Below are 9,204 nucleotides of genomic sequence, written 5' to 3' on the forward strand. Positions count from 1 at the left end.
CTGTTCTATTTAGGCAAAAATTAGCAAGGAACATCACATTTTAGAGATAGGATTTGGTTGGGGAAGTTTTTCTGTAGAAGTTGTCAAGCAAACAGGGTGTAAATATACTGGTATAACTCTATCCGAGCAGCAACAGGAGTATGCACAGTTGATAGTTAAGCAAGCAGACCTTCAGGAACAGATTGTACATACAATGTTGAAACTCAAAATTTTTGAAATCTGTAACTGGAAAAGTGAAGATGTGCAATGACCACTTCAAAACTGATGTGTAGACATAACTATATGTGGTTCAGGAAATTTTCCTCTATATATGGACAGGCACAACAAAGATAAAACAACTAGGAGATTGCAATTCATGACTAAACCTTCACAGGCTATGTTGCACGGACTCTCTAGAATGTTGTTGCATCCGTGTCGGATCCTCTAAAAATACACTATTTTTGGGTGATCGACATGCACCCGACAATATTTTCGGAGAGTCCAAGCAACATCGGTCACAGGTCAGGCCAGAGAAGTTATGGCACAAAATTAACTAAAATGCTTCTTTGTATGTTGCATTTCCACATTTGTCTTTATAAGATTAACATGAGAACATGATCTGCTTATCACTTGCAAGACAAATCCGAGCAACTTTAAAGCTAGGGTTATCTATAAATATTCAATTCAATAAAACAATTTCGCAAAATCGAATTACACTTCTCCTATGTGACTCGTCAAATGCCAAATAAGGACAAATATCACAGGATTTTATCAATGTGAGCTTTTATCCTCTGCATCTTGACATATTGTATTACTCACTATATGTCGAGCCAGTGTTACAATTGAACTAATTTTATTTTCAGTGGGATGATAGAACATGTTGGTCATGAGTTTATGGATGAATTCTTTACTTCTTGTGAGTCTGCATTGGCAGAAGACAGGCTTCTAGTTCTGCATGAATTGAATTAAAGTGATCCCTTAATACCGTCCACTTTGTTCACTTTTTCCCTTCAATTTCATTCAATGTTTTGTCGCTCTTGTTTCTTTACGATGCTTTTCACAAGTTTTGGATTTCCTTAGTTCATTTCAATGGCAGATGAGAGGTATGACGACTACAGGCATCGACATAGGCTTCATAAAAGAGTATATATTCCCAGGTGGATGCTTGCCTACACCAAGTCGAGTAACATCAGCCATGGATGCTGCATCCAGAATATGGTAAGAACGAGTTCATTTTGTGATTTGGCACAAGCGTCCTTATCTCTGTTATTAGTTGTTGTTTATTTCACTTCGGTTTCTGATTGCACCACTCAGTGTAGTCTTATGTTATCGCTTCGGTTTTCTGATGGGTTTGCTTGTTGTTGCTTCTTCTTTTTATCTTTCTTGAGCCGAGTGTCAACTAGAAACAACCTCCCTGCCTTTCTATAGGTAGGGTATGGTTTGCGTACACACTACCCTCCCCAGACCCACTTGTAGGATTTTAGTGGGTTTGTTATTGTTGTTGTTGTTGAACTAGCGTCCTTGTCAGTCTTTCAAAAGCATTTCTTTCTTAAAGCTTTTGATAAATGATATAAATGCAGTGTAGTGCACCTGGAAGAGATAGGAATTCACTATTATCAAACGCTGAGATGTTGGCGGAAAAAACTTCTTGAAAAATCAGAGGTAAATTCGTGCTGAGTTAAAACTATTTTTTTCATGAATCATTTTTGGTTTTCTGCTTGATCAGTTCTAAATGCTGATAGTTGGCCATTAATAACTATGTTACTAGCCAAATTCGTGCATTGGGATTCGATGACAAGTTCATCAGAACTTGGGAATACTACTTTGATTACTGTGCTGTTGGATTCAAAACATGCACAATAGGAGATTATCAGGTATGGCGATACATCTTTGAAAACACTTCAATTAATGTTGAATCATATTAACTACCTCACCAAAAATTTAAGTTATTATAGATGATATAATTTTATTTTACGTAACTAGTCAATATGCCCGTGCTTTGCGCGATTTTGAAAAGAAATATGAATGAAAATTTATTGTTAAAAATTTTATAATTAAAAAAAAGGCTTTATTATTTGTTCAATTTTACTTTCTTTATATTCTTCAATCATAAACCATAATTGTGATCTAATTATATTTTCAAGATTGATTCTTTCTACAATCTTTAAGACTCGCTTTCTCTATTTTTTATAAATAAAAATTCTTGCACTTAATACACAAGGAGGAACTCATTGACTCAATACATACATGTAATATATCCGTAAATACAGATGTCATCATATCTGGATTGCTCAACAAAATCAAAAGACCTGACCCTAGTCATTTTTTTTCCTTGCATTTTTTTTCCTTTTTTATATACCCTTGGTAATACTATATGATGAGAACCCAGAATTTCTAATAGATTGATTGTAATAAGTTAATAACAACAACTAAATAGACACTAGAATATAATCCTCAAAGAAATATCAGAAAAAGATGAGCTCTCAAACTATTTGACAAATAAACTTATTTAACGATTTTCAAAATTCACAACTCATATATCTAAAAACTTTTTTGCAGTGTAAAAATATACTTGCGGAGCTCTCCTCTTCTTGAAACTTAAGATCGTTCCACTAACATGTAGACAAAGTAGAAAAGATTATCTCCAAGCATCATTTAAAAGGGAATAAGTAACAAAGAAAGGAAAATTGGTAAAAAAAGTCATAGTTAGAATATCAGAATCATTAGATTTCTTTCTTTGTATCGTACTCCTTGAAAAGCCTTACCCTGGAAGCATACATCGTCATTTGCTCACCATTATAATCAGCAACAGCACTTCAAAACTCAGAATAATCTTAAACCAATTGTTTTTCATGTTTGATCTGAATTGGGGCAAAATGACAACCTATATAATTAGTGAGATTTTCAGTTACAAATTAATTAGTTAATTATTCTTTTTTCCATTCCATAACTAAAATCTTCTCATAATTAAGCAGTAATTACATTTTGTTTTGTAACGACCTGGTCGTTTCATGAGTTGTAGCCTTGTTTTTCCTGTTCCGACTTTCTTCTATGTTCTTCAACTGTGTATTATCGTATTGTGTTGGTTGAGTTGGGTTTGGAGTGGTTTTGGAGTGGAATGATACATTTAGTCTCTTTTGAGTAGGCTTAAGTTGGAAAAGTCAATCGAATGTTGACATATGTGTAAATAGCCTCGGACGGGAATTCTAATGATTCATTTAGCTCCGTTAGGTGATTTTGGACTTGGGAGTGCATCCGGAATGTGATTTGGAGGTCCGTGATAGATTTAGGCTTGAATTGGCAAAATCTGAATTTTGGCGTTTCTCGGTCGGCAGTGGAAATTTTGATATCGGAGTCGGAATGAAATTTTGGAAGTTGGGGTCGGTCCGTAGTGTCATTTGTGACGTATGTACAAAATTTTAGGTCATTCGGACGAGGTTTTATAGGTTTCAGCACCGTTTGCAAAATTCGGAAGATTAGAAGTTCATAGGTTTGAATCCGAGGGTGATTTGGTGTTTTGATGTGGTTTTGAGTGTTCCGAAGATTCGAATAAGTTTGAATGGTGATATGTGACTTGTTGGCGCTTTTGGTTGAGGTCCCTAGGGCCTCGGGATGAGTTTGGATGGTTGACGGAGAGTTGGAGAAGTTGGTGTTGCACCTGCAGTTGCTGCTTCTGTTGCTTCCGCACCTGCGAATTAGAGACAGCAGGTGCGTGGTCGCAGATGCAGAAAGATGACTGCAGATGCGGTTTGGAGCAGTTGAGTTTGACTGTAGGTGCGGAGGTTTTATTGCACCTACGAGATCGCATATGCGGGTATTTGACCGCAGAAACGGAATTGGAGGTTTAAGTGAAAACTGCACTTGTAATGAATTTTCCGCAGGTGCGGCATCGCAGAAGCGACATGGGGACCGCTGGTGCGGTAAATCCTGGGCAGAAAGTATAAAAGGTTCCCTTCGCGAAGTTTTATCTATTCTTCACCATTTTGGACGAGTTTAGATCTTTGGGCAGTGATTTTCAAAGGGAAATAAAGGTTATCAGTTGGGTAAGTTACTTGGGCTTTATCACTTGTGTTTATGATGGTTTTTATACTGTTTAATCATGAAATTAGTGGGAATTTAGAGTGAAGCTGAAGGGGTTAGGGCTTGAGTATTGAAGAACTTTGATTGAGGATTTGAGGGGTCAAATGGAGTCGGATTTTGATAAATCTTGTATGTATGGACTCGTGAGTGAAAGGGCTTTCTAGCTTTATGATATCTGTTGGATTCCGAGACGTGGGCCTCAGGGTAGGTTTGGGTGAATTTCAGCATTTTGGTCTAAATTGATAGTTTTTCGTGTGGAATTGGTTCCTTGGCCTAGATTGACTGCATCGTATTGTTTTTGGTTAGATTCGGGGCGTTTTGAGGCCGATTCAAGGGATAAAGGCATTGCAGAGTAGGATTTTGGCTTGATTGAGGTAAGTAACACTTCCAAACTTGGTTTTGAGAGTTCAAACCCCGAACTATGTGCTATATGATTTGTATTGAGGTGATGCACAAGCCAAGTGACGGGCGTGCGGGCATGCACTGTGAGGATTGTGGCGTGGTTCATTCCACAGTATCGCGTAGTGACTCTTTCTTGTGGATATCCGTGTTTCTATCATAGGATTAAGTAAATGTGCTGTAAAATATGCTAGATATCCTGTTAGGGCTTCACGCCAATACTGTTGAGACCCGAGTGGTCGTTTCTTGCTGTTATCTCATTTCATTCATTCATATTCTTTACTTAGTCTCAGTTATTATTATTTGGCACATCATATCATTGTTTTGGTCTAGTTTCATGGCATTGTGAGCCCCTGTGCGTGGGACTGGAGAGTGATGATTGAGTAAGGCCGAGAGCCTGATTATGAATGACAATTATAGGATCGGGCTGCACGCTGCAGCAGTCATGTTGGTGGTTATGATAGTGCTTGGGCTGTAGAAGCCCCTCCGAAGTCTGTAACATACCCCCAGCAAGCGCAGTTGATATATTCAGGGATGGATCTTCCCTTGGTATGGAGATGGATCTTCTTTATGAGGCTGGTTGGCCTTTTCCTCGGTACTGGAGACCGATGGTATGTGATGTGTATATATTTCGGGATGGATCTTCCCTGGGCCTTGTGAGCCATATACAGTACCGAGTAATTGTGAGGTTGTTATCATTATTATTATCTTTAGATGGATCTTCTCCATAGGCTGGATTGGCCTTCCTCAGTATTGAGTGACTACTGTCAGAGATGTATATATTCCGGGATGATCATCCCTGGGCTGTATGTGCCATATACAGTACTGAGTGCACGAACATTTGAGATTTGGGGGCTCATGAGTCACGCAACATGGTGCATTTCATAAAGCATGTGCATTGGCATATAGATGTAGCAGAGTTACATTTCTTTACCTTGATCGTACCTGCTATGTTTTACTGTTCAAGTTGTTTATTTAACTGAAAGCATGCCTACGTTTCTGTACGTTATTTCTGTTATTTTTGATGAGGTTGAGTTTGTCACTACCTTTCAGTCCACAGTTTGGACTTTTTACTTACTGAGTTGGTGTACTCACGTTATCCCCTGCACCTTGTGTGCAGATTCAGGTGTTATCGGTCCTTGTGGCAGTCACTGATCGATGTTACAAGATTGGGAGATCGTTGAGGTATCTGAATGGCATTCGCAGAACTTAACTCTCCTTCTCTATTCTAGTTGTATTTCAGTTGCATTCGGTAAACATTGTAGTAGACTCTGTTATTTCTCTAGCAGCTCATGCACTCCGTGACACCCTGGTTTTGGGTTGGTAAAATTGTGTTATGGATTTAGTTTATGTTTGAACAGTTTATTTTCATAAATGATAAAAGTACTCCTCCACAATTGTTCTAAATTTTAATACTGTGGTTTTGGGATTGCGTTGGGTTGAGGCTGGCCTAGTTCCACAATATGCGCCATTATGACGGGATGAGTTTTAAGTCTTGACAAGTTTGTATCAGAGCCTAGGTTACATAGGTCTCACGAGTCATGAGCGAGTTTATTAGAGTCTTACGGATCAGTACGGAGACATCTGTACCTATCTTCGAGAGGCTGCAAAACCTTTAGGAAAACTTCACATTCTTGAATTCTTGTCGTGCGAATCAGTTAATACTGGTACTAAACTTTTGTTGTTCTATTCTCTCACAGATGGTGAGGACACATACTACCGATCAGGACGGACAGCCACCAGTTGGGGCCGCGAGGGGCCGAGGTCGTAGTGGAGGCCATGGTAGAGGTAGAGGTGCAGCTAGGGCAGCACCAACAGATCCACCAGCTGCCCCGGTTCAGGATCAGGTTCCCAGTATAGATGCCCCGATAGGACCAGCTCAGGCACCAGCTGTGCCTACAGTTATTCCAGGTCTTCAGGAGACCTTAGCTCAGATTCTGACCATGTGCACCGGCCTTGCTCAGGTGGTCGTTGTTTCTACTACAATAGCTACTTCTCCGGTCAGGGGAGGAACTCAGATTCCCGCTGCCCGCACACCCGAGCAGGTTGTTCAGGGACTTCAGACACCGGGGGCACCACCAGCCCAGCTGGTTGCACCTGCTCAGGATTATGTGGTTCCAGTCATGCCTGATGATGAGCAGCATCGATTGAAGAGGTTTGGTAGACTTTAGCCTCTAACTTTCAGTGGTATAGAGGGAAAGAATGCCCAGGGTTTCTTAGATAAGTGTCATAGGATTCTCCGTACAACAGGTATTCTGGAGACCAGCGGGGTCTCATTCATTACATTTCATTTCTCTAGAGCTGCCTTTACTTGGTGGGAGGCTTATGAGAGATGTAGGCTTGAGGGTTCAGCGCTCCTTACCTGGTAGCAGTTCTCCGCTCTTTTCCTGGAGAAGTATGTGTCGTAGTCCCGCAGAGAGGAGCTGCGCAGACAGTTCGAGTAGTTGCGTCAGGATGATATGACTATGATGCAGTATGAGACGAGGTTTTCTGAGTTAGCACGTCATGCTGTTTGGTTGGTTCCTACAGATAGGGAGAAAACCAGGAGGTTCATGGATGGCTTCGCTTATCAGCTACGGATTCTTATAACCAGATAGAGGGTGTTTGGTGCTTCTTTTGAGGAGGTGGTTGACATTTCTCGAGAAATAGAGTCGGTTCGCTTCAAGGAGCAAGTTGAGAGAGAGGCCAAGAGGCCTCGGGGATCTGGTAGTTTTGGTGGTGTTCCTTCTGGAGGTCAGTTCTAGCATGGCAGAAGCCGTCCATTTAGACATGCTCAGTCAGCTCGTCTAGGTCACCGTGGTGGATCATCTAGACTTGGTTCTCATAGTTCACAACAAGACCACCCATCTTTTAGTGCCCTTCCAGCTCAGAGTTCGACTCATGCACCATCAGCTCAGGGATCATCTGTGCCTGGTACTTCTCGTGGGTATCCCAGTTCTCGGGGCTCACTTTAGTCCCCATTGCCATTTACCGGGAGGGGTTGCTTTGAGTGTAAAGATTTGGGACATATCAAGAGGTTCTGTCCCCGCCTTATGGGAGGTTCATCTCAGCAAAGGATTCAGCCTTCGGCCTCAGCTCCAGTTACTTCACCACCCACCTAGTCAGCTAGGGGTGGAGGTCAGTCAGCCAGGGGTCGCCTTGGAGGGGGAGGTCGATCAGGCGGTGGTTAGGCCCATTTTTATGCATTTCCAGCCAAACCCGATGCTATTGCCTCAGATGTTGTGATCACAGGTATTATTTCAGTATTCCACAAGGATGCCTCTATATTATTTGATACTTGTCACGACTCGGAATTCCCACCCTCGGGAGTCGTGATGGCGCCTACTCGTAGAAGTTAGGCAAGCCATGAACTTAAAATTCGTTAACTCTTCTATTTTAGTCTTTTTTTTACAACTTATATTAACAAGTGATAAACATCTAAATGACAACGGAATATGAGATTTAAGCGGAAGTCTTAAACAAATATAAAACCAAAATGTTTCGAAAGTCAACATATGCCTCTACCCAGAAACTGGTGTCACAATATCCACAGACTACTAAAAGTACTACATACAACAGTTTGAAGGAAAAATAAATAACACTGTTTGTCTCGTATACATGAGATAACAAAACATAATAAAAGACAGAAGAGACGTCGGGCCTGAGGATGCCTGCAAGGCTACCTCGGTGTCTCGGTGGACTAAAGACTGGCTCCCCTACTGTTGTTGATCAAGTGTCGCTCTGGTATCTGCACAGAGTGCAAAGTATAGTATCAGCACAATCGACCCCATGTGCTGGTAAGTGCCTAGCCTAACCCCGGCGAGGTAGTGACAAGGATAAGACCAGACTCCAGATAAACCTGTGCAGTTATATAATATATGGCCGAAAATAAATAGGAATAAGTAGTTTAAAATGGGAGGGGGGTACATGCTTCAGGGAAACATATCAAGGCCAACAGAAACTTAATAAAATATGAAAGGACAACTCAATATCTACAACAATACAATAACAATAATGTTGCGGCGGGCAACCCGATCCCTTATCATTTAACATTATTGCGGCGTGCAACCCGATCCACATATATAATTGTTGAGGCGTGCAACCCGATCCAATATAATATCTGTTGCGGTGTGCAACCCAATCCAATATAATATCTGTTGCGGCGTGCAACCCGATCCAATATAATATTTATTGCGACTTGTAACCCGATCCAATATAATATCTGTTGATGCGTGCCACCCGATCCATATATATATAATAATGTTGCGGCGTGCAACCCGTTCTAAATATATACAGTCAACAATAATCATACTTAACTATCCTGGCAAGGGATCCATAATATACTACATCATCCCGGCAAGGGAACTCAACAGTACATGAATATACGTCCCAGCAAGGGAGAAACAACTTTAACCAAACTTGTTCCAACATCTAACTATCTCAACTATAACCTAACTGGTTTCAACACCTAGCTCAAAGAATCATCAACCTAAGCGTCAGTAATATAAATTAAGAACACAATGCAAGGGAACCTCAACTCAACAATAGCCCGACAAGGGGGCAACATAATGATCTCCTTTCTTTCTCACTTTTACTTCACAATTTACTTCACAACTCGAACCAATGCTCTAGAGTTTCGATTATCACTTATACTTCCACAATACATTATACAACTGGAGCCAACGCTCCTCAATGTTCATAGGTCATAATTCCTTCCACAACTTTACACAACAAATAGAAATCTTCACCAAGGCATGAATAATACAA

At 40.7% G+C, this 9,204-nt stretch overlaps 1 pseudogene; it reads left to right on the forward strand.

Annotated features, from left to right (window-relative positions):
- LOC107789760 (uncharacterized) overlaps nucleotides 1-5,762 on the forward strand; it is a 45,927-nt pseudogene extending 40,165 nt beyond the window's left edge.
- The last annotated feature ends 3,442 nt before the right edge of the window (nucleotides 5,763-9,204 follow it).

This window comes from Nicotiana tabacum, unplaced genomic scaffold, assembly GCF_000715075.1.
Source record: "Nicotiana tabacum cultivar K326 unplaced genomic scaffold, ASM71507v2 Un00095, whole genome shotgun sequence".
NCBI lineage: Eukaryota > Viridiplantae > Streptophyta > Magnoliopsida > Solanales > Solanaceae > Nicotiana > Nicotiana tabacum.